General features: G+C 34.4%; 1 protein-coding gene across 2 annotated transcripts in view; it reads right to left on the reverse strand.

The window, feature by feature from the left end:
• The window catches only part of LOC143044509 (zinc finger Y-chromosomal protein 1-like), a 42,179-nt gene extending 20,360 nt beyond the window's left edge, over positions 1 to 21,819 (reverse strand). Inside the window, exons 1-2 of one of the 2 annotated variants that reach the window (XR_012968696.1) lie at positions 21,731 to 21,819; positions 17,781 to 18,865 (exon numbers count right to left, since the gene is read on the reverse strand). The gene's annotated coding sequence lies outside the window, so the exon portion shown is untranslated. Of the gene's footprint in view, positions 1 to 17,780; positions 18,866 to 21,730 lie in introns of those variants that run through there. The other variant, XM_076216562.1, reaches the window with a different exon arrangement.
• Positions 21,820 to 25,292: the final 3,473 nt, after the last annotated feature.

Below are 25,292 nucleotides of genomic sequence, written 5' to 3' on the forward strand. Positions count from 1 at the left end.
TTTTATACGTTCTACCTTTTAACTGCTTTATGTCCGTATGTTTGAAGATGGATCTTGGTTCGAAGGGATGAAATCACCGTGTTAGCGCTGGCATAAAAAAAAAGATGTGGTATAATTGCCAATGAGACAACAACCCACAATAGACCAAAATGACACAGAAACTATCAACTATAGGTCAATGTACGGCCTTCAACAATGAGCATAGCCCAAACCGTGTAGTCACCTATAAAAGGCCCAGATATGACAATTTCAAACAATTCAAACAACAAAACTAACGGCCGTATTTCATATACAAAAAAATAACGGAAAACAAATATGTAACACAAAAACAAACGATAACTACTTAATTTCAGGCTCTTGTCTAGGGACAGGCACATACTAACATAATGTGGTGGGGTTAAACATGTTAGCAGGGTGTACATCGTTTCGGAGCATGCTATTACCTTGTTTAATTCGTTCCATCACTCGCTTATAATTCGCTTATAATACGTGTATCATACGTTGCACCTTTTAAAACATGATTTTCAATTGTTTTGTTGTCTCTGGTGGTAGATTTGGGTTCTTAGAGGTGATATAACTCTATAAGCGCATATGTACCCGTTCTAGCGCTCGGATAATACCCTGTTACTTATTCGTTCCTTATTCCCTTTTAATGCGTGGGGTAAGTATACGTTGCACCTTGAAATAAATCGTTTTTTAATTATGTTCATGTCTCTGGTGGTAACAATGTGTTCTTAGAGAAGAAATGACCCTATTAGAGCGCATGTACCCGTTCCAGCGCTCGGTTAATACCCTGTTACCTATTCGTTACCTATTCGTTACCTATTCACTTATAATACATTTGTTGTACGTTGCACCTTTTAGAAAAGGATTTCCACTTGTGTTCATGTCTCTGGTGGTAACAATGTGTAATTAGAGATGAAATGACCCTATTAGCGTGCATGTACCCGTTTCAGCGCTCGGTTTTTACCCTGTTACTTATTCGTTACCTATTCACTTATAATACGTTTGTTGTACGTTGCACCTTTTAGAAAAAGATTTTCAATTGTGTCCATGTCTCTGGTGGTAACAATGTGTTCTTAGAGATGAAATGACACTATTAGCGCGCATGTACCCGTTCCAGCGCTCGGTTAATACCCTGTTACCTATTCGTTACCTATTCACTTATAATACGTTTGTTGTACGTTGCACCTTTTAGAAAAGGATTTTCAATTGTGTTCATGTCTCTGGTGGTAACAATGTGTTCTTAGAGGCAGCACTCGCACCCGAAAAGTGGAAAGGGGTAAATATAAGTTGCAAAACTTGTTTCCCAATCCACTATAAATAAATATATTTAAATTAAAAAATAAAACGTGTGTTATGCGTTGCTCTTAAAAAAAAGAAATATGTTTGTGTCTTTGGTGGTAACTGTCGGTTTTTAGAGGTGACATAACCCTAATAGAACATATGTACCCGTTTCAGCGCTCGACTGATACCCTGTTACTTATTCGTTCCTTATTCGCTTTAAATACGCGTGGTATACGTTGCACCTTGAAATAAATCGATTATCTATTGCTTTCACGTCTCTGGTGGTAATTATGTGTTCTCTGATCTGAGTTGAAAAAACCCTATTAGCGCATATGTACCCATTTCATCGCTCAGTGATACCCTGTTACTTATTCGTTTCTTATAAGCTTTTAAAACGTGTGTAATGCGTTGCACTTTAAAAAAAAATATTTTTGTGTCTCTGGTGGTAACTGTCGGTTCTTAGAGGTGAAATAACCTTAATCGAACATATGTACCCGTTTCAGCGCTCGACTAATACCCTGTTACTTATTCGTTCCTTATTCGCTTTAAATACGCGTGCTATGCGTTGCACCTTGAAATAAGAAGTAACAAATAGGTAACAAGGTATAAGCCGAGCGCTGGAACGGGTACATATGCGCTAATAGGGTCATTTCATCTCTAAGAACACATTGTTACCACCAGAGACATGAACACAATTGAAAATCCTTTTCTAAAAGGTGCAACGTACAACAAACGTATTATAAGTGAATAGGTAACGAATACATAACAGGGTATTAACCGAGCGCTGGAACGGGTACATGCGTTCTAATAGGGTCATTTCGTCTCTAAGAACATATTGTTACCTCCAGAGACATGAACACATTTAAAAAACGATTTATTTCAAGGTGCAACGTATACTTACCCCGAGCATTAAAAGCGAATAAGGAACAAATAAGTAACAGGGTATTATCCGAGCGCTGGAACGGGTACATGCACGCTAATAGAGTCATTTTATCTCTGAGAAGACATTGCTTCCACCAGAGACATGGACACAATTGAAAATCCTTTTCTAAAAGGTGCAACGTACAACAAACGTATTATAAGTGAATAGGTAACGAATAGGTAACGAATAGGTAACAGGGTATTAACCGAGCGCTGGAACGGGTACATGCATGCTAATAGGGTCATTTCATCTCTAATTACACATTGTTACCACCAGAGACATGAACACAAGTGAAAATCCTTTTCTAAAAGGTGCAACGTACAACAACCGTATTATAAGTGAATAGGTAACGAATAGGTAACGAATAGGTAACAGGGTATTAACCGAGCGCTGGAACGGGTACATGCGCTCTAATAGGGTCATTTTTTCTCTAAGAACACATTGTTACCACCAGAGACATGAACACAATTAAAAAACGATTTATTTCAAGGTGCAACGTATACTTACCCCGCGCATTAAAAGCGAATAAGGAACGAATAAGTAACAAGGTATTATCCGAGCGCTTGAACGGGTACATGCATGCTAATAGGGTCATTTCATCTCTAATTACACATTGTTACAACCAGAGACATGAACACAAGTGAAAATCCTTTTCTAAAAGGTGCAACGTACAACAAACGTATTATAGGTGAATAGGTAACGAATAGGTAACAGGTATTAACCGAGCGCTGGAACGGGTACATGCGCTCTAATAGGGTCATTTCTTCTCTAAGAACACATTGTTACCACCAGAGACATGAACACAATTAAAAAACGATTTATTTCAAGGTGCAACGTATACTTACCCCGCGCATTAAAAGGGAATAAGGAACGAATAAGTAACAGGGTATTATCCGAGCGCTGGAACGGGTACATATGCGCTTATAGAGTTATATCACCTCTAAGAACCCAAATCTACCACCAGAGACAACAAAACAATTGAAAATCATGTTTTAAAAGGTGCAACGTATGATACATGTATTATAAGCGAATTATAAGCGAGTGATGGAACGAATTAAACAAGGTAATAGCATGCTCCGAAACGATGTACACCCTGCTAACATGTTTAACCCCACCACATTATGTTAGTATGTGCCTGTCCCTAGACAAGAGCCTGAAATTAAGTAGTTATCGTTTGTTTTTGTGTTACATATTTGTTTTCCGTTATTTTTTTGTATATGAAATACGGCCGTTAGTTTTGTTGTTTGAATTGTTTGAAATTGTCATATCTGGGCCTTTGATAGGTGACTACACGGTTTGGGCTATGCTCATTGTTGAAGGCCGTACATTGACCTATAGTTGATAGTTTCTGTGTCATTTTGGTCTATTGTGGGTTGTTGTCTCATTGGCAATTATACCACATCTTTTTTTTTTATGCAAGCGCTAACACGGTGATTTCATCCCTTCGAACCAAGATCCATCTTCAAACATACGGACATAAAGCAGTTAAAAGGTAGAACGTATAAAAATCAAATAAGGAACAAATGAGTATCGAACATAAATTAAAAGGATCGGTTGAGCACAAACACATATAAATAGGTCATAAAAAGATCATTTTACCTCAACAAATTTAGAACTAATACCAGATATAAGAGTATAAACAACAAGAAGTAATTGTAACAGGATGCTGTTACGAAGTCTCCCAAACAAAGCTCCCATAACTCGCAATTCATATGGTCCCATGTTCATTTGATTTGATTTTTTGTCCCATACAAGAATATATATGGCTTACTGGTGGGGATCTCCACCATTTACAAGTATTCAAACAGGAGGGGGTGGTGGTGACCCCAAGGGACTTTACCTACATTTCATTTTATTTGTTTTATTGTCCCCTACAAGAATATATATGGTTTAGGGGTGGGGATGTTGACCGTTTACAAGTTTTCAAACAAGAGGGGGTGGGATGACCCCCTCAGGACTTCCCTTTTATCTCATTTTATTTGTTTTATTGTCCCCGACAAGAACATATATGGTTTAGGGGTGGGGATCTGGACCATTTACAAGATAATAGTACATTCTCAAATTGAACGGGGTGGGGGTGACCCCAAGGAACTTCCATTTAATTTCATTTGATTAGTTTTATTGTCTCTTACAAGAATATATATAGTTTAGGGGTGGGGATGTTGACCGTTTACAAGTTTTCAAACAAGAGGTGGTGGGCTGACCCCCTAGGGACTTTCCTTTTATTTCATTTCATTTGTTTTATTGTCCCCTACAAGAAAATATATGGTTTAGGGGTGGGGATCTGGACCATTTACAAGATAATAGTACATTCTCAAATTGAACGGGGTGGGGGTGACCCCCAGGAACTTCCATTTAATTTCATTTAATTAGTTTTATTGTCCCCTACAAGAATATATATGGTTTAGGGGTGGGGATCTGGACCGTTTACAAGATAATAGCACATTCTAAAATTGAACGGGGTGGAGATGACCCCCGGGGACTTCCATTTAATTTCATTTGATTTGTTTTATCGTTCTATTCAAGAATATATATGGTTTAGGGGTGGGGATCTGGACCGTTTACAAGTAAAAAGCATATTCTCGAATTGAAGGGGGTAGGGATGACCCCCAGGGACTCCCCTATATTTCATGTGATTTGTTTTATTGTCCTTTAATCATTTCTGAAGACTGCATGTATCTATCACTTACAGTTTTCAAGTTATATTCATTTGAAAATTTTAGAAAATAAAATCCCATAGGGTTCTATAGTAAACCCCTCCATTCTTTCTGCCCCCCCCCCCAAAAAAACCCCTTAATAGACCCCAATGCACAAATGAACGATTGATGGCTCACCTAGACATATTAGTCTAACATTTTATGAAACCCTAAGTAAATCTGACAAGTAGTTTTGGAGAAATGCTGCGGACAAGTTCATTTTTAAAGTGGCGGAAGAAGAAGAGGAAGAAGAGGAAGAAGAAGAATAATAATTAATTAAAAAGGGGGAAGGATATTAAAAATCGAATAAGTAACAAATAGGTAACGATAGGGAATAGGGAATAAGTAACGAATAGGTAACGAATAGGGAATAGGGAATAGGTAACGAATAGGTAACGAATAGGGAATAGGGAATAGGTAACGAATAGGTAACGAATAGGGAATAGGGAATAGGTAACGAATAGGTAACGAATAGGGAATAGGGAATAGGTAACGAATAGGGAATAGGGAATAGGTAACGAATCGGGAATAGGGAATAGGTAACCAACTTGACGTCCATCCATCTTGGAGGGTTTTATGACCTGTTGATTGCAGGTGAAAGTAATAAAAATCAACAAAGCATGACTGCATGGTCTGACAGTGACATATAATAACATGTCAACTATTCTCTCGCTTCTTCCTATTTCAATCATTTTCTATTTAGTTTTAGTTCTGAAAGCTATAAAAAGGTAAATGAAATGAATTTTAAAAATTATATACAAAAAGTATTTTTAGATTGAAAAATTATTTACATTCTTTCATAATGTCATAATTAAGATTCTTTCATAATCTCATAATTAAGAATGGCAACTTGATATTTACAATAAGTTGTATTTATAGTTAGTTTAAACATATAGATATTAATTAATATATACATGTTTTAAAAACAAACAAGAGGCTGTCACAACGACAGCAAACCGGATTTATTAACATTTATTTGTGTCCTGGCAATATCACGATGATTGGTGAAAGTGAAAATCGTCAATATCAAATTTGACCTCCATTTTGTCATAAGTATCAACATATTAAAATTTGAAAAGCTAAGATTGAATGGTTCGTGAGTAAATGCAACAATGTGAATGGAAACACCATTTTACGATCTTTCAAGAACCATAACTCCTGAACGGTAAAAGTCAAAATCGTCATTATTGAACTTGACCTCTATTTTGTCATCAGTAACAACATATTAAAATTTGAAAAGCTTTGGTTGAATGGTTTATGAGAAAATGCACGGACACGACTGGAAACACCATTTTTCAATCTTTCAAGAACCATAACTCCTGAACGGTAAAAGTCAAAATCGTCATTATTGAACTTGACCTCCATTTTGTCATCAGTAACAACATATTAAAATTTGGGAAGCTTTGGTAGAACAGTTCATGCGTAAATGCACGGACACGACTGAAAACTCCATTTTTCAATCTTTCAAGAACCATAACTCCTGAACGGTAAAAGTCAAAATCGCCATTATTGAACTTGACCTTCATTTAGTTGTCAGTAACAACATATTAAAATTTTAAAAGCTTTGGTTGAACGGTTCATGAGTTAATGCACGGACAACATTTGATTGCCGCCCGCCCGACCGACCGACCGCCCGCCGTACATTCCCAAATCAATAACCGACATTTTTGTCACAAAAATCCGGTTAAAAATGAAAAATAATAGTAATGATACAAAAAAATGAATAAAATAAAATAATGTAGATAAATTTCATACATATTATATTTATATAATCTTCATTTATTATTTAAACTTATAAAAAAAAGATTGAATAAATTCAATTAAAATATAAGTCTTTATTTTCTTTTAATTATACTCCACTTACAGGTGATGTTTTGTTTGTTTTAATTATGTTTCTTAGGTATGAAAAACTAACACTGTCAGAACAAATGCTGAATATATTTTTTTATAAATAAAGTTGTGCAGAATTCTTCAATAAAATCAGATTATACATGTTATAATATATCTCTGATTAAATTTAACAAATCTCACACTTTTCACCATTTTTGTGACTGTCATTTATTGACAGGAAACACGAGAAATGTTTATTGTAGTCATCAACTACTGGCACACTTCAAAGGTAAACATAGCAATAAAAATCATGGTGTTGGGAGAAACCACACCAAGGTAATAAACAACAAGAAGTAATTGTAACAGGATGCTGTTACGAAGTCTCCCAAACAAAGCTCCTATAACTCGCCATTCCTATGGTCCCATCCATTTAAAAGTATTCAAACAGGAGGGGGTGGTGGTGACCACGAGGGACTTTGATTTGTTTTATTGTCCAATACAAGAATATATATGGTTTAGGGGTGGGGATATCAACCATTCAAAAGTTTTTCATACATGTGTGGTGGGGTGACTCCCATGGACTTTCCCTATATTTCATTTGATGTGTTTTATCGTCCCATTCAAGAATATATATGGTTTAAGGGTGGGGATCTGGACCGTTGACAAGTTTCCAAACAAGAGGGGGTGGGTGACCCCTTAGGGACTTCCCTTTTAATCAATTCCATTTGTTGTATTGTCCCCTACAAGAAAATATATGGTTTAGGGGTGGGGATCTGGACCGTTTACAAATTAATAGCACATATTCAAATTGAAGAGGGTGGGGGTGACCCCTAGGGACTTCCCTTTTATTTCATTCCATTCGTTTTATTGTCCCCTACAATAATACATATGGTTTAGGGGTGGGGATCTGGACCGTTTACAAGATAATAGTAGCATATTCTCAAACTGAACGGGGTGGGGGTGACCCCCAGGCACTTCCCTTTAATTTCGTTTGATTTGTTTTATTGTCCCATTTAAGAATATATATGAATCATACCAGAGACATATAACACAAAAGGAATTTGTATTGCGTCTCTGCTCATACTTATCTGGATTATGTTCCTCTATTTAGGTGTCAGACCACCAACAAATTCGCCCATTTCAATTTTCAACGTATAAATATACTTAAATGATTTTTTTTAATATCTTAGATACTATTGACTTGCACACAATGAAAAATGTTCATGACCATAGCTGTAGCCTGTATTGTTGATCACCATGCACATGATCATCCATTACTGATAACTGATGAAAAAAGAGGGGGAATATTACATTCGATTTTTTTTCAAACTCGTGGTAAAAGTTGTAAAGAGTCTATAAAATCAGTAAGGCAAATCAGTGGCGGATCCAAAACCTTTCACAAGGGGGCCCGCTGACTGACCTAAGGGACCCACTCAAGTCGTGCTTCAGTAGTTCACTATATAATCAACCCATTTTTTTCAACGAAAAGGGGGGGGGGGGGGCGGTCCCCTGCCCCCTGATCCGCCAATGCAATTAAGAAAAATCAACACGCATTCATATTTGATACTTTAATTTTCTAAATCATCACACAGGCAACCAGTAAATTTTACATTATCCTAATCAAACAAGTAACATGCAGAGTTGTCGAACGTAATTATGACTGAAAAAGTTGCATATGTACATTTATGATTCCCTACGGTCGACAGGAAAGGTCTTGAAATTTGCAAGATCTATAACTTGCAGTGGCGGATCTAGGATTTTTCCGTAGTCCGGGCCCACTGATTGCCTAAAGGGAGGGGTCCCGATCCAGTCATGCTTCAGTGATTCCCTATATAAGCAAACAAAAACAAAAAAAACCTCCAAAAAAATGGGGCCAGCCCTCCCTAAATCTGCTCCTGACTTGATTATAATTAGGCAGTTTAGTCGAAAGGTCATTGATTTTTCATTTGAATTTTTATGTGACTTAAAACGCAGTGATCTATGCACGCTTACATACCCCTGACCCAACATGTCGATGGGCAGACAAGTTATTAACAAATTTCTAAGTTCAAAGACTTGTAACTTCTAAAAAAAAAGTCAACTGATTAACATGTCTTGTTAAAATTCACATAAGCATATTATGTCCTTATTATCTTCAAAATTTCATGAAATTCCGTTGTGTGGATTCAGATGAATTGTGATGACAACTGTTGCAATATTACCAGTATATTTAGGCAGAAATTCTAATTTTGAAGAGACTCCTCAGACCTGTAAGAAGTATTGATCGTTATTGAATGATAAATTCCTATCGATATATATGCACATCTACACAGTATGTCCTTTTTATCAAAAAAGTTTCATACGAGTCTGGTTTGTTGTTTCAGAGGAGTTGTGATGACAAGAACATGCTGGTCGGACTGACAGACGAACAAACGGGCCAAAAACACTATACCTAGGCAAATGAACATTTTCAGTTTGTTCCGTGGGTTAAAATGAATATAAGGCCAAATTAAAAGATATGTGTATTTCCTATTACTCTACCTACATGTAAGTACCCTATTTTTTCAAAGATGAAATAGGATACAAACATGTTAATTTTTTTTGCCTAATGCAATATGTAAACAAGAGTGCACACGCTGAAATGTCTCGCCTTCTATACTAATCATTGATATTATGTTGATAGTCCTAAGTATTAAGCTAAGCTTTATTACAACTGTCACATAAACGTAACATTAACCAAGATAACTAAACAAAGACCAATGAACCTTGATAATGAGGTCAAGGTCAGATGAACCATGCCAGGCAGACATGTACAGCTAACAATGCTTCTATACAACATATATAGTTGACCCATTACTTATAGTTTAAGAAAAATAGACCAAAACACAAAAACTTAACACTGTGCAATGAACCGTGAAAATGAGGTCAGTCAAATAAAACCTGCGCGACTGACATACAGATTATAAAATATTTCCATACACCAAATATAGTTGACCTATGGCATATAGTATTAGATAAAAAGACCAAAACTCAAAAACTTAACTTTGACCACTGAACCATGAAAATGAGGTCAAGGTCACATGACATCTGCCCGCTAGACATGTACACCTTACAATCATTCCATACAACAAATATAGAAGACCTATTGCATATAGTATGAGAAAAACAGACCAAAACACAAAAATTGAACTATAACCACTGAACCATGAAAATGAGGTCAAGGTCAGATGACACCTGCCAGTTGGACATGTACACCTTACAGTCCTTCCATAGATCGAATATACTAGCCCTATTGCTTATAGTATCTGAGATATGGACTTGACCACCAAAACTTAACCTTGTTCACTGATCCATGAAATGAGGTCGAGGTCAAGTGAAAACTGTCTGACAGACATGAGGACCTTGCAAGGTATACACATATCAAATATAGTTATCCTATTACTTATAATAAGAGAGAATTCAACATTACAAAAAAATTGAACTTTTTTTTCAAGTGGTCACTGAACCATGAAAATGAGGTCAAGGACATTGGACATGTGACTGACGGAAACTTCGAAACATGAAGCATCTATATACAAAGTATGAAGCATCCAGGCCTTCCACCTTCTAAAATATAAAGCTTTTAAGAAGTGAGCTAACGCCGCCGCCGCCGCCGGATCACTATCCCTAGTTCGAGCTTTCTGCAACAAAAGTTGCAGGCTCGACAATATACAAACATGACAAATGTATACATATCTCTGGTAGGGTATAATAAGACACAAACAACAGTATAAATATTGAGTGAGAGTTTTTTTGGACAAGTTCTTTAATTGTTTTTAATAAATCTTTATTGCAAAAACACACTCATAATTTGGGTCAAGCAATACAAACAAACAATGATATAATTAAAAACCAATTGTTCAAAGAACAATTGAAGGTCTTTCCACAAGTAGAGATCTATTTTATTATCAAAATATTAAAAATCAATCTAAAATGTCAGTTCCTATGACTTTATAATGTATAAATATGAATTTAAAGCAAAGGTCAAAATCTAGAACGTCCTATTAACTTTTGACCTTGACCTCAATTTCAAGGTCACCAACCAAGGACCTCAAATAAAAAGACCCTTGGTCTGTAATATGTATGGTTAATGAGTTATATCACTTTAGGCATGATTTTAAATATAAGATGGGCGAAAACTCTCATTTATTGATTACGCACCCTTCCAACCAAAATTTATAAGTTACAACATGTTGCAACTCACCATTTAGTAAAAATAATTTGTCAATATCTTTCACGGTTGTTGAAAATAAGAGAAAATAAGCTAAAATCAAAATTTAGAATATGACCTTGACCTTTGACCTTGACCTTATTTTCATTTTTTTGGACCAAGGAACTTAAATCCAAAGACCCTAGGCCTATATCACTGATGGTTTACCAGTTAGAAACACATATCACTTATATCATATGCATAAGGGTAAATAACTCTCATATGGAGTCTCCGGATAGCTTCGGTTCAAATGAATATCCTAGTCCTGAAGAAGTAACGAGCAATTTGGTAAAATAAATTTGTCGTAATCTTTTTTGGTTGCGAAGGAGTAGTGGCCACAAGAAAAACAGTGTTTGGGGAGATAACTCTTATAACGTAAAGTATTTTGTTACGCGGTTGTAAATTTTTAAAGCGTATAAACTATACGATATCATATTCCAAATATCTAAGCGACATCTTTTGAAACACTAATACTACGCAAGAAAAAAATTAGGCGGAAGAAAAAAAAAAAATAATAATAATAATAATAATTAAAAACCAATTGTTCAGAGAACAATTGAAGGTCTTTCCACTAGTAAAAATCTATTTTGATATGGAAATATGAAAAATCAGTTTAAAATGTTAGTTCCTATGGCTTTATGATGTATTAATATCAATTTAAAGCAAAGGTCAAAATCTAGAACGTCCTATTAACCTATGACCTTGACCTCAATTTCAAGGTCACAAACCAAGGATCTTAAATCAAAAGACCCTAGGTCTTCAATATGTTTAGTTAAAGAGTAATATCACTTTACGGGTAACCCTAAATATAAGATGGGCAAAAAACTCCCATTTATTATCTGCGCACCCTTTCAACCAAAATATACAAGTAAGGACATGTCTCAACTAACAATTTATGAAAAATTATTTGTCGATATGTCATACGGTATTTGAAAATCAGTGAAAATAAGCAAAAATCAAAATTTAGAACATGACCTTGACCTTTGACCTTGACCTCATTTTCATTTTTTAGGACCAAGGACCTCAAATCTGAAGACCCTAGGTCTCTATCACTTATGGTTTACCAGTTAGAAATGCATATTACTTATATCATTTACATAAGGGGAAATAACTCTCATATGGAGTCTCTGGAAAGCTTCGGTCCAAATGAATTGCCTAATCCTGAAGATGTAACGAGCAATTTGGTAAAATAAATTTGTCGTAATCTTTAACGGTTGGGAAGGAGTAGTGGCCACAAGAAAAACAGTGTTTGGGGAGATAACTCTTACAACGTAAAGTATTTTGTTACACAGTTGTAAATTTTTAAAGCGTATAAACTATACGATACCATATTCCAAATATCTAAGCGACATCTTTTGAAACATCAATAATACGCAAGAAAAAAAATTAGGCGGAAGAAAAAAAAAAAAAAAAATAATAATTAAAAACCAATTGTTCAGAGAACAATTGTAGGTCTTTCCACTAGAAAAGATCTATTTTGATATTGAAATATTAAAAATCAGTTTAAAATGTTAGTTCCTATGGCTGTATGATGTATTTATATGAATTTAAAGCAAAGGTCAAAATCTAGAACGTCATATTGACCTATGACCTTGACCTCAATTTCAAGTTCACAAACCAAGGACCTTAAATCAAAAGACCCAAGGTCTTTAATATGTTTGGTTTATTAGTAATATCACTTTACGCGTAATTCTAAATGTAAGATGGGCAAAAACTCCTATTTATTGCCTGCGCACCCTTTCAATCAAAATATACAAGTAAGGACATGTCGCAACTAACAATTTATGAAAAATTATTTGTCGATATGTCATAAGGTATTTGAAAATAAATGAAAATAAGCCAAAATCAAAATTTAGAATATGACCTTGACCTTTGACCTTGACCTCATTTTTATTATTTTGGACCAAGGACCCCAAATCTAAAGACCCTATGTCTTTATCACTTATGGTTTACCATTTAGAAATGCATATCACTTAATTTAAGGGAAAAGGGGGAATAACTCTCATATGGAGTCTCCGTAAAGCTTCGGTCCAAATGAATATCCTAATCCTGAAGATGTAACGAGCAATTTGGTAAAATAAATTTGTCGTAATCTTTAACGGTTGCGAAGGAGTAGTGGCCACAAGAAAAACAGTGTTTGGGGAGATAACTCTTACAACGTAAAGTATTTTGTTACACAGTTGTAAATTTTTAAAGCGTATAAACTATACGATACCATATTCCAAATATCTAAGCGACATCTTTTGAAACATCAATAATACGCAAGAAAAAAAATTAGGCGGAAGAAAAAAAAAAAAAATAATAATAATAATAATCAGAACAAATTCAATAGGTCTTTCCACGGAAAGGTGGAAAGACCTAATAATAATCAGAACAAAACCTATAGGTCTTTCCACGGAAAAGTGGAAAGACCTAATTACATACGTCATTACAATTCAATACAAATTGAATCATGACAACACAATAGAACATATTTAAAGAGTGAAATTATCAATTTATGTAAAAACACAATCATTAGCTAGTCTAATATAGCTTGACCCCCCTCAGTTCTAAAGACTGATTAATGATTTATATTATTCATCATTACAATCAGTTTTAATATTACCTAATTTGAGAAAGAGTTTTTATGCCCCACCTACGATAGTAGAGGGGCATTATATTTTCTGGTCTGTGTGCGTCCGTTCGTTCGTCTGTCCCTGTTTCCCTTTGCTTCGTGCACATAATGGGTCAAGTAAAAAAATATGAACATAAAAAAGGCCCAAGAGAAATTTAAATATAAACTAATAAATTATAATGTACAACACAAATTATATCAATAAAAATTCGAATGAAACATCGTTTGTAACGTTCATTTTGATAACGTAACCAATTTTCATGGCATCATTTCATAACTGATGCTATGTTAAATACACACAAGTGCAGACGTCATATGACAGCATCAATTGGTGATTTGATGGTCGCAAATCTCCGCCTACTGGCTCCGCTTACCCGTTGCTAGTAAACTTAATTTCCAACCATCAAATCAACAATTCAATACAGTTATCTCCTAACTATGATGGCTGTGGGCCCGTTTGTTGAAATGCAATAAATATTTTATAAAGACTTCTGATCATTATTACAATACTTTAACAAAGTAAGATCAAGTTTGAATTAAGAGTTGAATGAACAAAAGTTCTTATACAACTTTCTTTAAACAAGATAAAACTCATCTCTTCATTTGTTTATGTTGCTAAACAAAGCAAATGACCTTCGACCTTGACAACTGCACTCAAGTATTTTTTTTTAAATATTTTGCTTGTAAGTCTGTATTTTAAAGAGTTGTGGAAAAACTGAAGAAATAAATCAACTGATGAGACACTAATGTTGCAAAACTGGAAACGTGGTAATAAGCTGTTGAGCCGGACCAACAGTTATGTTATCAACACGAAGGGGAGTTATAAGAGGGGGGGCAAGGGGGGTCCCCATAACAGCAAAACAGTGAATTGATTTGGTGAAAAACAGATAACAAGGAATTGAAAAGGGACAATAACAGATAACAGTAAATGAAATATGAAAATAAATCTGTCCAGGACCCATCCAGTAGATGACTCGTAGATCTTAGTATATAACTTGTGGTATGGACCTAGAATATTGTAATTTGTGTAAACAAGACGTTTCGGCCGTTGAGGTAGTTCTGCCTCGGTTGATTTTTTTTTCCGTAACTTGTACAATATAAGTTATAGCATGGATGTTGAATTTTTCTGAACGAAATTACTAGTTTCTGTTTTTGATATACGGATATTTTTAATCTAAGGCATTTGAGGGATCAATTTTTAATGATTTAGTTTTTTTTATTTAATTTTTGAAAGTAGTGCAGCCAGTGACTCTTTGTTATCAATTTGATTTTTAGATTTTTTATTTCTGAAAAGCAATATATATACATTTGTACTTTACAAATAATAAAAAAAAACATTGATGCACTATATATTTTTTTTATTTAATGACCTCATGATAAAACTTACTTATAAAATACAAAAATACCCAGATCAGTGGAGACAGGACATGTAACTGACACACGCATGCCAGTTACGGTTATTCTGATAATAGAAATTGACTCAAGTGACAATTCTGATAGTAAAATAGAAATTGGACCTAGTGAAAATTTGGATGACACCAAGTGAAACACCAATCATGCATCTTATGTGAAATTATAGAATATGGAAAATTTGGATACAGCATTGTAGAAGCTGTAGGATTTTTAAAAGGGTATTTGTCGAAAAATTAAACTGAAGACACATCTTTATTTGCATCAATGGTTTCTGAGCTTCAATTTTCGCCATGTGAAGCAGTTAAAAAGCTTTTAAAAATACGGTGGTCAGGGTTCTCTTTCATTTAAATGAAAAGAGAGGGAGTAGCACTTATAATATAAATGCTAAAAGAAAAAGATGTTGTATAATTCCCAAAGCCAAAATTCAAACCCATACCACTTAGTAATGTAAAACAATTCAAAGGAGAAAACTAACTGCCTAATTTATCCACAAAATAGTGAACGAGAAACTTAGTAACACAGTAACAAACTACAACCACTGAATCCAGGCTCCTGACTTGGAAATAGGCACATACAGAATGTGACTGCGTCAACTTAAGCATGCTAGTTGGTGTCCAATCCTCCCCTAATCAGGGACAGTGGTGTAATAGTACAGCATAAAGATTATTATGTGGTCATTGAATAAAAAAAAATCTATAGGGTGTACCAATGCTTTTTTTTTATAACAAAATCCATACTATAAGTTATTGTACAAGTAATAAGTGAATTATAATTTATACAAAATGCTACATGTTCACAGACAACGGAATTTATTACAAAGGATAATAATAATATATACTGGAATGGTCCTGGATCTAATTGATTTTAATATGTTTATGTGATGTATGTTACTGAAATTCTTCTGCAAATACAGGGCCACCCGATATTACCAGTAGAAAGACCCCAATAGATATACATTGTAAGAAGATGTGGTAAGCGTGCCAATGAGACTATTAATCATTCAAATCACAATTTTCAATTATCTTCAATTTCTACGGAAGATTGGCTGTCAAAATGCTAACATTCCAATTTTCAATAACAGTTAACAGCAAATAGATTCTCACAATAACAGATAACAAAATAGATAATAGTCCAATAACAGCTAACAAAGAATAAGACAATAACAGCTAACAGTAAATATATTTTCAGAATAACAGATAACAAAGAATTAAAATGCCCCATAACAGCATAACAGTTAAACCCCTTGCCCCCCCTCTTATAACTTTCAGTCATTTAGGGGACGACCATTTGATATTCGGAAGGGGGGGGGGGTATTTATTTTTGTAAACTAGGAGGACAGGTTGTCTATTTTCTACACTATTGAAGCAAGATTTTTCATTTTCATTTTAAAGCAAGGGAGTGATTATTTATTTTCACAACTATATTTAAAATATTTTAAAACATACAATCTTATAAATTATTTGTTTATTATAGATAATACATGTATAGTCAAGTATGTACCATTTAATCAGAATTAATCATCATCCTCTGCAGAAATGAATCTTCTGTACTCCCAACTGCATATACATGTATTGCATACATATACAGTATTACAGTTTGGTTGTATCTAGCCTTTTTTAAAAGTATTTGCAAACATGTTTTGCCGAAAAGAGTGAGGCAAATTTTTTTTGAAGGGTTTTGGAGCCGCTGAAGGCCTAAGAAGCTATAGAACAAAAGATGCTTTCTGGGTGTTCCCCAGACTCTTTCTTAATCTGAAAATGCAAGTTCTGTTTTAATGATTTTTTTGACAATATTTTGGCACGGTCTCAAAGCAAAATGTATAGATTCAGAATAAGACTTAAGTTTCTAGGAACAACATCAAAAGACCAATATGCATGATAAAGCAAAAATGTAATTCACATAGTTTAGTCTGTGGCTTCTGTCTTTTTTTTTAAACTCATGGTCAAGTTGATAAAAAAAATTACTAAATTACAAAAGGAATGCAACATACTAACAGAATACATAAGGAACATCAATGAATAAAATACAAATAAGAAAAATTGATCCTAAAAAATAGGGGCTACGTCTGAGGGAGGACAAAACTTGCTTCTTGTAAGGCACTCGCCGTGAACACATTTTAATATGGAGCAAGCGTTTGGTTTTGAAATTTCCTATGTGATGCATTTGCCTCAATGTAGTTACGGCCCTGTAAATAAAAGTGAGGTAAGCGTTCCTGAGAAAATATAGGCTCAAGTTAAATGAAAACAAATTGCAGACATTTCAAACATTAATTTATGAAGAATCTGGTTCCATCTCATACCTGCTGAGTTATTTATTTCCAATACATTGCAAGTCAGGTAATTTAATTTCAAACTACCACAGAACAAACCATTTATTTTTGTGATTAGCAGCGCTGAGTTATTCATTTTCAAAATCCTCCTGCCCCCTCTCCTCCGAATATCAAATGGTCGTCCCCTTAATAAAACTTTTCCACCTAGTTTTATTTATAACATAAGGCATGGAAACATTCATGATAACCCATGACAGAGGGGGAGGACAGGGGGTACCCTTCTCCCTTCTCCCACCCTCTTCTCCTTTCTCCTACCCCCGTTCTCCTTTCTCCAATTAGAATAAAACATCTCCTTTTGAGATATTTTTTCTTGAAATATTAGAAAAAATTTTAAAAGGAGAGATATTTTATTTTTTCTCCTTTCTCCAACTTTTTCTCCTGTCTCCCAGCATTCCTCTCCTTTCTCCTATCCCCTTTCTCCCACCCCCTTTCTCCTTTCTCCTACCCCCTTTCTCCCTGTCTCCCTTACCCCTGTCCTCCCCCTCATGACAGAAATACGACAAAAGGGCTAGTTATTTCCATGCATACTTGCTGTTGCTCATTTGGTGAACATTGATTCCCTTTGACATACAATCGGTACAAAAATAAATTTTTAGATCCTTGTTATCAATATCCATAGAGAGCGCCTGTAAATTACTTGTTTCGCTGTATTCTTTTTGGCATGCGTCACACTTGTATACTTTACCAGATTCTTTACAATGCTCATCGTTGGCATGTTCTTTCATATGTTTACGTAGTAACCCATGCTGTGTAAAAACTTTTTTGCAGAGTCCACATTTATAAAGTGTTTCATTATGTGCATTAGCCATGTGATTTTTTAGCAATATGTTACTATAGTAACTGGTATCACAAATACTACAGTGAAAAGGTTTATCCCGATGAGTTCTCTCGTGTATCACTAATCCATGTTTTGTATGAAAAGATCTTCTACACCGTTTACTCTGTTTACATTTGTAATGTTTAAATTCTGCATGCAGTTTATGTTGTTCCAGCAACAATTTGTCCTCAAACTCTGCTCCACATTCTGTGCATGAAAATGGGTTGACAATTCTAATGGTATGGCTGCTGATATGTCTTTCAACAGAAGCTTGATCATTAAATGCTTTGTCACAAACACCACATTTATAAGGTTTTGCACCTTTAAATTTATACAAATATTTATGTACTTTACCCGTGTCTGATATTACATGGACTTTTACATCAGAACTCTGACCAGTCCCTTCCTCATATATATCATAACTCTGACCAGTCTCTTCCTCACACATATCAGAACTCTGACCAGCCCCTTCCATAGACATATCAGAACTCTGACCAGCTCCTTCCTCAGACATTTTGGAGTTATCAGTTATTTTTGGTAACAGTTCCTCTTCAAGTCCATATATACCATAATGTACTTCATTCATATTCAGTATTGTGTAATTTTCTATGACTGCCTCGGAAATCTTATATAACTATTCCTCTTAACAACTTTATATCAGAATGTCAAGGTTACATGTAATTATTTCTGTTGTCATGGAGACTGGACTTGCAGCAGAATCAACATGTGCTGTAAAATTAGACAACATATAAATGAGAATTCAAAAACCCTTCAAAGATAAATATCTCTTTAGGGAGCAACCATTTAACTTCAAGTGGGGAGTGGATGAGTGGGTGGTGGTTGGGGTATGATATTTAAAAATTGTTTGAGTCAGATTTTTTTTATGCAAAAGCCATTTTTTTTTAAAGATTTTATGCTATTTAATCAAATTTAAATAGATTTGCAGATTAACCCCACCACATCGTGTATACCATGTATACATGCCTGTCCCAAGTAATTCACTGGTTGTATATACTATTTGTGTTCATTTTTAATTTTGAACATAAATCAGCCTGTTAGTTTCAATGCTAGAATTGTTTTACATTTGTTATTCTTGCAATGTTATACAGCGGACTGTCGGGAATGGGTTGAACTCATTGTTGAAGGCCCTACAGTGATCTTACATACTTACTTATGGAGGGATTTCCTCAATGGTCTATGCTCCCCGTAGGAGCCAAGGGTCTAAGTAAGTAAGTAATGGGGAATGGGTTGAACTCATTGTTGAAGGCCCTACAGTGATCTTACATACTTACTTATGGAGGGATTTCCTCAATGGTCTATGCTCCGTCCCCGTAGGAGCCAAGGGTCTAAGTAAGTAAGTAATGGGGAATGGGTTGAACTCATTGTTGAAGGCCCTACAGTGATCTTACATACTTACTTATGGAGGGATTTCCTCAATGGTCTATGCTCCCAGTAGGAGCCAAGGGTCTAAGTAAGTAAGTAATGGGGAATGGGTTGAACTCATTGTTGAAGGGCCTACAGTGATCTTACATACTTACTTATGGAGGGATTTCCTCAATGGTCTATGCTCCCCGTAGGAGCCAAGGGTCTAAGTAAGTAAGTAATGGGGAATGGGTTGAACTCATTGTTGAAGGCCCTACAGTGATCTTACATACTTACTTATGGAGGGATTTCCTCAATGGTCTATGCTCCGTCCCCGTAGGAGCCAAGGGTCTAAGTAAGTAAGTAATGGGGAATGGGTTGAACTCATTGTTGAAGGCCCTACAGTGATCTTACATACTTACATATGGAGGGATTTCCTCAATGGTCTATGCTCCCAGTAGGAGCCAAGGGTCTAAGTAAGTAAGTAATGGGGAATGGGTTGAACTCATTGTTGAAGGGCCTACAGTGATCTTACATACTTACTTATGGAGGGATTTCCTCAATGGTCTATGCTCCCCGTAGGAGCCAAGGGTCTAAGTAAGTAAGTAATGGGGAATGGGTTGAACTCATTGTTGAAGGCCCTACAGTGATCTTACATACTTACTTATGGAGGGATTTCCTCAATGGTCTATGCTCCGTCCCCGTAGGAGCCAAGGGTCTAAGTAAGTAAGTAATGGGGAATGGGTTGAACTCATTGTTGAAGGCCCTACAGTGATCTTACATACTTACTTATGGAGGGATTTCCTCAATGGTCTATGCTCCCCGTAGGAGCCAAGGGTCTAAGTAAGTAAGTAATGGGGAATGGGTTGAATTCATTGTTGAAGACCCTACAGGGACCTATATATTTGTTTATTTCTCATTCTGTGTTATTTTTTGCCTCTCGAGGACTCAAGGATTGGTGTCTCATTGGCAAATATACCACATCTTCTTTATATTTTTATAATACATAAAGCTACAAATGAGGGCCTGGATGGACATTAGGATGGAGTTAAGAAGATAGGAAGCAATGGGCAACTGAGATATAAACTAATAGGCCAAAAACATGAGAAATGAGAAAAATGGACTTAACAGGTTAAATGATACAAAACAACAGACTATACATTTGGTTGTCTTTTAACCTATACTTTTTCCAAATGGGATTAATTAGTTACATATGCATTTGTAGGTTTTGATGATTTATGAGGCCCCTCATAGGGTGTCCAAATAATCACATAAGCACAAATGTTTTGACAATATAATGACATAATCATTCCTTTTTTCCCTAATAAAGCAAGATAATCAAATAATCAAGGAATATTTGGTATGTTTATTACATAATCTGACATCATATAACAGTAGTTTTAAGTAGTCTCAGTCAATACATATATCACTCAGTCAAGGGTTCTACTTGTACAAGTAATTTTTATTTACATAAAAAAATAAATATTAATGTACCTATATATATATATATATATATATATATAAGTAAATTTGTATGATACTGATACAAGCTGTATTTCATTTACTTATATAGTTAATTATTTTATTGGCTAAAGTTATATCCCTTACACATTCAGATTTATTTACTTATACAAGTAAAAAAGTCATACTTTCTAAGTATCCTCTTTTATTGATATTCTTGGGAATTCTTTGTGCTATTAGAATTTCAAATATCTGTCCTTTGCTGGTGTCTTTACTTATTTCATGGACGATGAAAATCTCATTTGTCTGTTATCAGTTCAAAACACTCACATTACACTGCACATTTACAAGCGGCCGCCAAGGTGCAATTTTGGAAGGCTTTGAGCAATTACTTAAGATCTTTGCTTCTCTGTTGAATTAATGATATGAATCTTATAAAAATTAGTACAAACGTAGCTAACTTATTTTAAAGAAAATTAATGGAAGATAATTCATTTAAACAAAAATTATTTGAATAAGTATATTATTATTTACTGCTTCAAGTAAATAATTAATATTGTATACGTAGTACTGTACCACTGACTGTTTATTGTCCCAAATTAAATCAAAGAACCAACAAGGCGTTTATTCATTGTTAAACATGCTTTCCATAGTTTTTTTTGACAAGAGCGACGTACAATTATTACAGTAAATGTTATCATTGTGTGTGTAAAAATTACATATCTATATTACGATTGTTATGAATATGTCATTTGAAAAGTGAAAACTTACATGTTTAAAACTATAAATTATAACAATTTAAACATAATCTAATCGAACAGCTTTCCGCTTCCAGAAATGTAAACAAAGGGAGATTATCCAATTTTATAAAATTGTACGGCAGGTATACTGAGATATTATCGATATGTACAAATCCACTCAAGTTGACAACACGCCTCGACGTAAAAATGTGTTTCTAACTCCTTATTACAGCGCATTGTATGACATTGAAAATATCATAAGCGCTTAAATTTACAACACATATATATCCATATGCATCTGTTTTTTTTTTATCTTATAGATTCTACCAAAAATTAAAAATAAAAACTGAAAAGTAATACTTAAATTATATATGATATATATACTTAAATATACCAGGGACTTTCTATACTAATTATTCTATATAGTTTTTGTATAGAAAGTCCCTGGATATAAAAATTGAAAATGATTATGAAATCAAAAATATATATATTTTTAATCATTATCAATTAACAATTATATATTAAACCAGGCATGTTGTACAGAAAGTTTTTTTTTGTATATAAAGAAGAAGATTCACATATATGTTGAAACAGTAACTAAACTAACAATGAAATATCAAAGCCCATGATATAAAATCACAAATAAACTGATTTAAAATAAATATTGTATATATAAAACTAAACTGTTAAATTTGCTGATAAAAAATGAATTTCATGTAAAACAGGGACTTTCTATACTCATAAAAAATCCAAGTGTAAAATGGCCCGGTAGGGTAAATTTAAGGATCCAATAAGGGGAAAAGGAGGCCCACGCGACATATCAGAAACAGGAGCGACGAGAGATCGGTTTTTAATTAGATTGCAATAACAGCAAAACGGCAAATTGATTTGGCTTAAAAAAGATCAGTCGGGTCCGAATCAGACCAATCCCAGTAGATTTTATTATAAACCCTTGGATCACTACAATTTGTAGATGATCGTTTCTTTTGATATTAGAGAGTAAAGAAGGTCTAGAGAACAGTAAACATAAATATTACTAGAACACACCCGCGAAATCGCGGGCATTTAGACATGTTAGAGCGTGGTTGAAAGTTTGTAAAGTGTTGAAGGACACTGAAATTTTGTAAAATATTTTATGACTGCCCAGTCTGGAGTACTTTAGGAAAGGGATCAAAAGTTATACGATGCCACTGCTAGTGGACGTTTCGTCCCCGAAGGTATCTCCAGCCCAGTAGTCTGCACTTCGGTGTTGACATGCATATCAATTATATGGTAATTTTTATCTATTTCCTGTACATGCTGTAACAAAACTTTAAATTTTTCGAAAAACTAAGGATTTTCTTATTCCAGGAATGTATTACCTTAGCCATATTTGGCACATGCAATTTTGTTTGATACTTTTGGTCCTCAATGCTCTTCAACCTTGTACTGTTTTGGCGGCTTTGCAACTTTTTTGATCTGAGCGTCACTGATGAGTCTTGTGTAGACGAAACGCGCGTTTGGCGTATTGAATTATAATTCTGGTACCTTTAATTTGATAACTATTTTATACATGTAGGTACTTGGAGACAGCTAGGAAATAAAACACCATGTGTGTTCTGTAAGATTTAAAAAAAAATCATTCTTATATAATGTCCAAAAAAAGAATAATATTGCTATACTATCACAGGCACTTGTCTCAGAAAAAAATCTTATATACCTTAATATTAAGGTATATAAGAATATTATTTTTCTGAGACAAGTGCCTGTGTATACTATATCTCAGTGACAACGTCTTATGGTGAGTATGAAGGAGATTCAAAGTATTGGCGGATCCAGTGAGTGTTACGTGCCCTTTTTAATAATGTAAATCGTTTTCATAATGTCCCGAGGTTGGAAGCCCTTTGTCAAGTTGACTGGTTTAGCGCCTTAAAAGGCTTTCAATGTCACAGAAAATATAATTCATAAATTTCTGTTCAAAATAAGGGAGCTGCCATTAGATTTTTAGGGGTGGGAGGGGTTTAGCTATTTTACTAGTTGTAATTTCTTTCCTACCTTTTTATTTTCTATCTATTAGATCCTGTTGTTTTTTAAAACTATATCATAACCTTTTGTTACATAAATTGTCATCCTGCTTATTTTTTGGCAAAGCGTCTCATCCTGCCTTTTTATCAATATATTCCTGTCCTGCCTTTTTCAAATTTCATGCTTGCCCCCCTGTTAAAGATAAAATTTTGTAAAATATTTCAGGACTGGAGAAATTCAGGAAAGGGATTAAAAGTCATAGGTACTTGGAGACAGGACAATGTTTTTTTTAACCCTTTTCCTTTTCCCAAAGTCCGTTTTTGTTTGTTTCTGTTAATTTCAATTATTTTCAGTAGCGTTTTCTACATACATACAATGAACATACATAATTGTATATGATATCTATTTACTATCAATTCCAAGTTTATTATCCAAGGCGGTCACTGATATAGAGAGTCTCCATATAAATAGTGGTATGATCATAGTATAAATAAAGATAAATGCGAAAATAATTGCTCTGTCCCCGAGTCTAAGCTGAGTCTTATAAAAAATAGTCCTGTAAATAGAAGTCTTGTCTATGACATAAAGTCCGTCCAATAACAGAAACACTATCCGGACGCGTTAAGGTGTCAGACCACCAATTACTCCCTCCAATTTAGAACGTTTGAAGGTCAGTTATTTTGTTAGAAGGCTTTAAAGGTATGGTTGGCATGTAGAAAGCTGATACATGTACAATTAAGGATATACCCGGTTTCTATGAAGTTAAACTTAAGGTAAAATATTTAGAAAGCTGTGAAAATTGCAAAATTTGGTTGAACAGATAGGGATTTTTAATTGGTGGTCTGACACCTTTAGTTTCGTTTTCTCCCATAATAACACAAATGGAATACTCATAAGAATGGATGACAAATGTAACTATGCATGGTACCAATAGGACACAGAGGCATGATGATCAATTAATTGTGGAAGGAAGAGAAGCGACAAACAAAATAAAGTCTTCTCGTTTAATAGTATAGATATAAAAATTAAAATAATGATTTTTATACAGCCACAAAAAGTTTAGTTTAATTTCTAAATTTCAGTGGTAATATGACAAGAAATGTATTTGAATATAAATTCCCAGGAACTCTTATAAAGAGAAATGGTAACACTTACAGTTCTTTATTTCAAATTTAGAAGTCCTAGCTAGAACACAAAGCAAGAAAAGTCATATTTCTGGTTAAAACCAAGATAGCGTCATTGGGAAATCTCTAAATCGAAATTTCTATTAATCTTTTTGATAAATTGGTTTAACCAGTTTTAACTTACAGCTCAGAGATCTCCGCTATTGATAGCTGTTTTACAAAATAATGCAGATCTGTTTGATTTTTTTTTATTTATAAAATTTCATTTATTGATAAACTCCATTCGAAAAAGTTTACATTATATTTTTGTAAATCTTTGCTGGGCATCCGAAAAACCGCATCAAACATGGCGTCACAGAAACCAGGCTTCGGATACGTAAAATAACCTTTGCAACACGTGATCGCAATATCAAATGAAAACAGCAGAATGTTACATCATATGTAATATTTAAATATATATCTTCC

This window comes from Mytilus galloprovincialis, chromosome 9 (assembly GCF_965363235.1).
Source record: "Mytilus galloprovincialis chromosome 9, xbMytGall1.hap1.1, whole genome shotgun sequence".
Classification (NCBI taxonomy): Eukaryota; Metazoa; Mollusca; class Bivalvia; order Mytilida; family Mytilidae; genus Mytilus; species Mytilus galloprovincialis.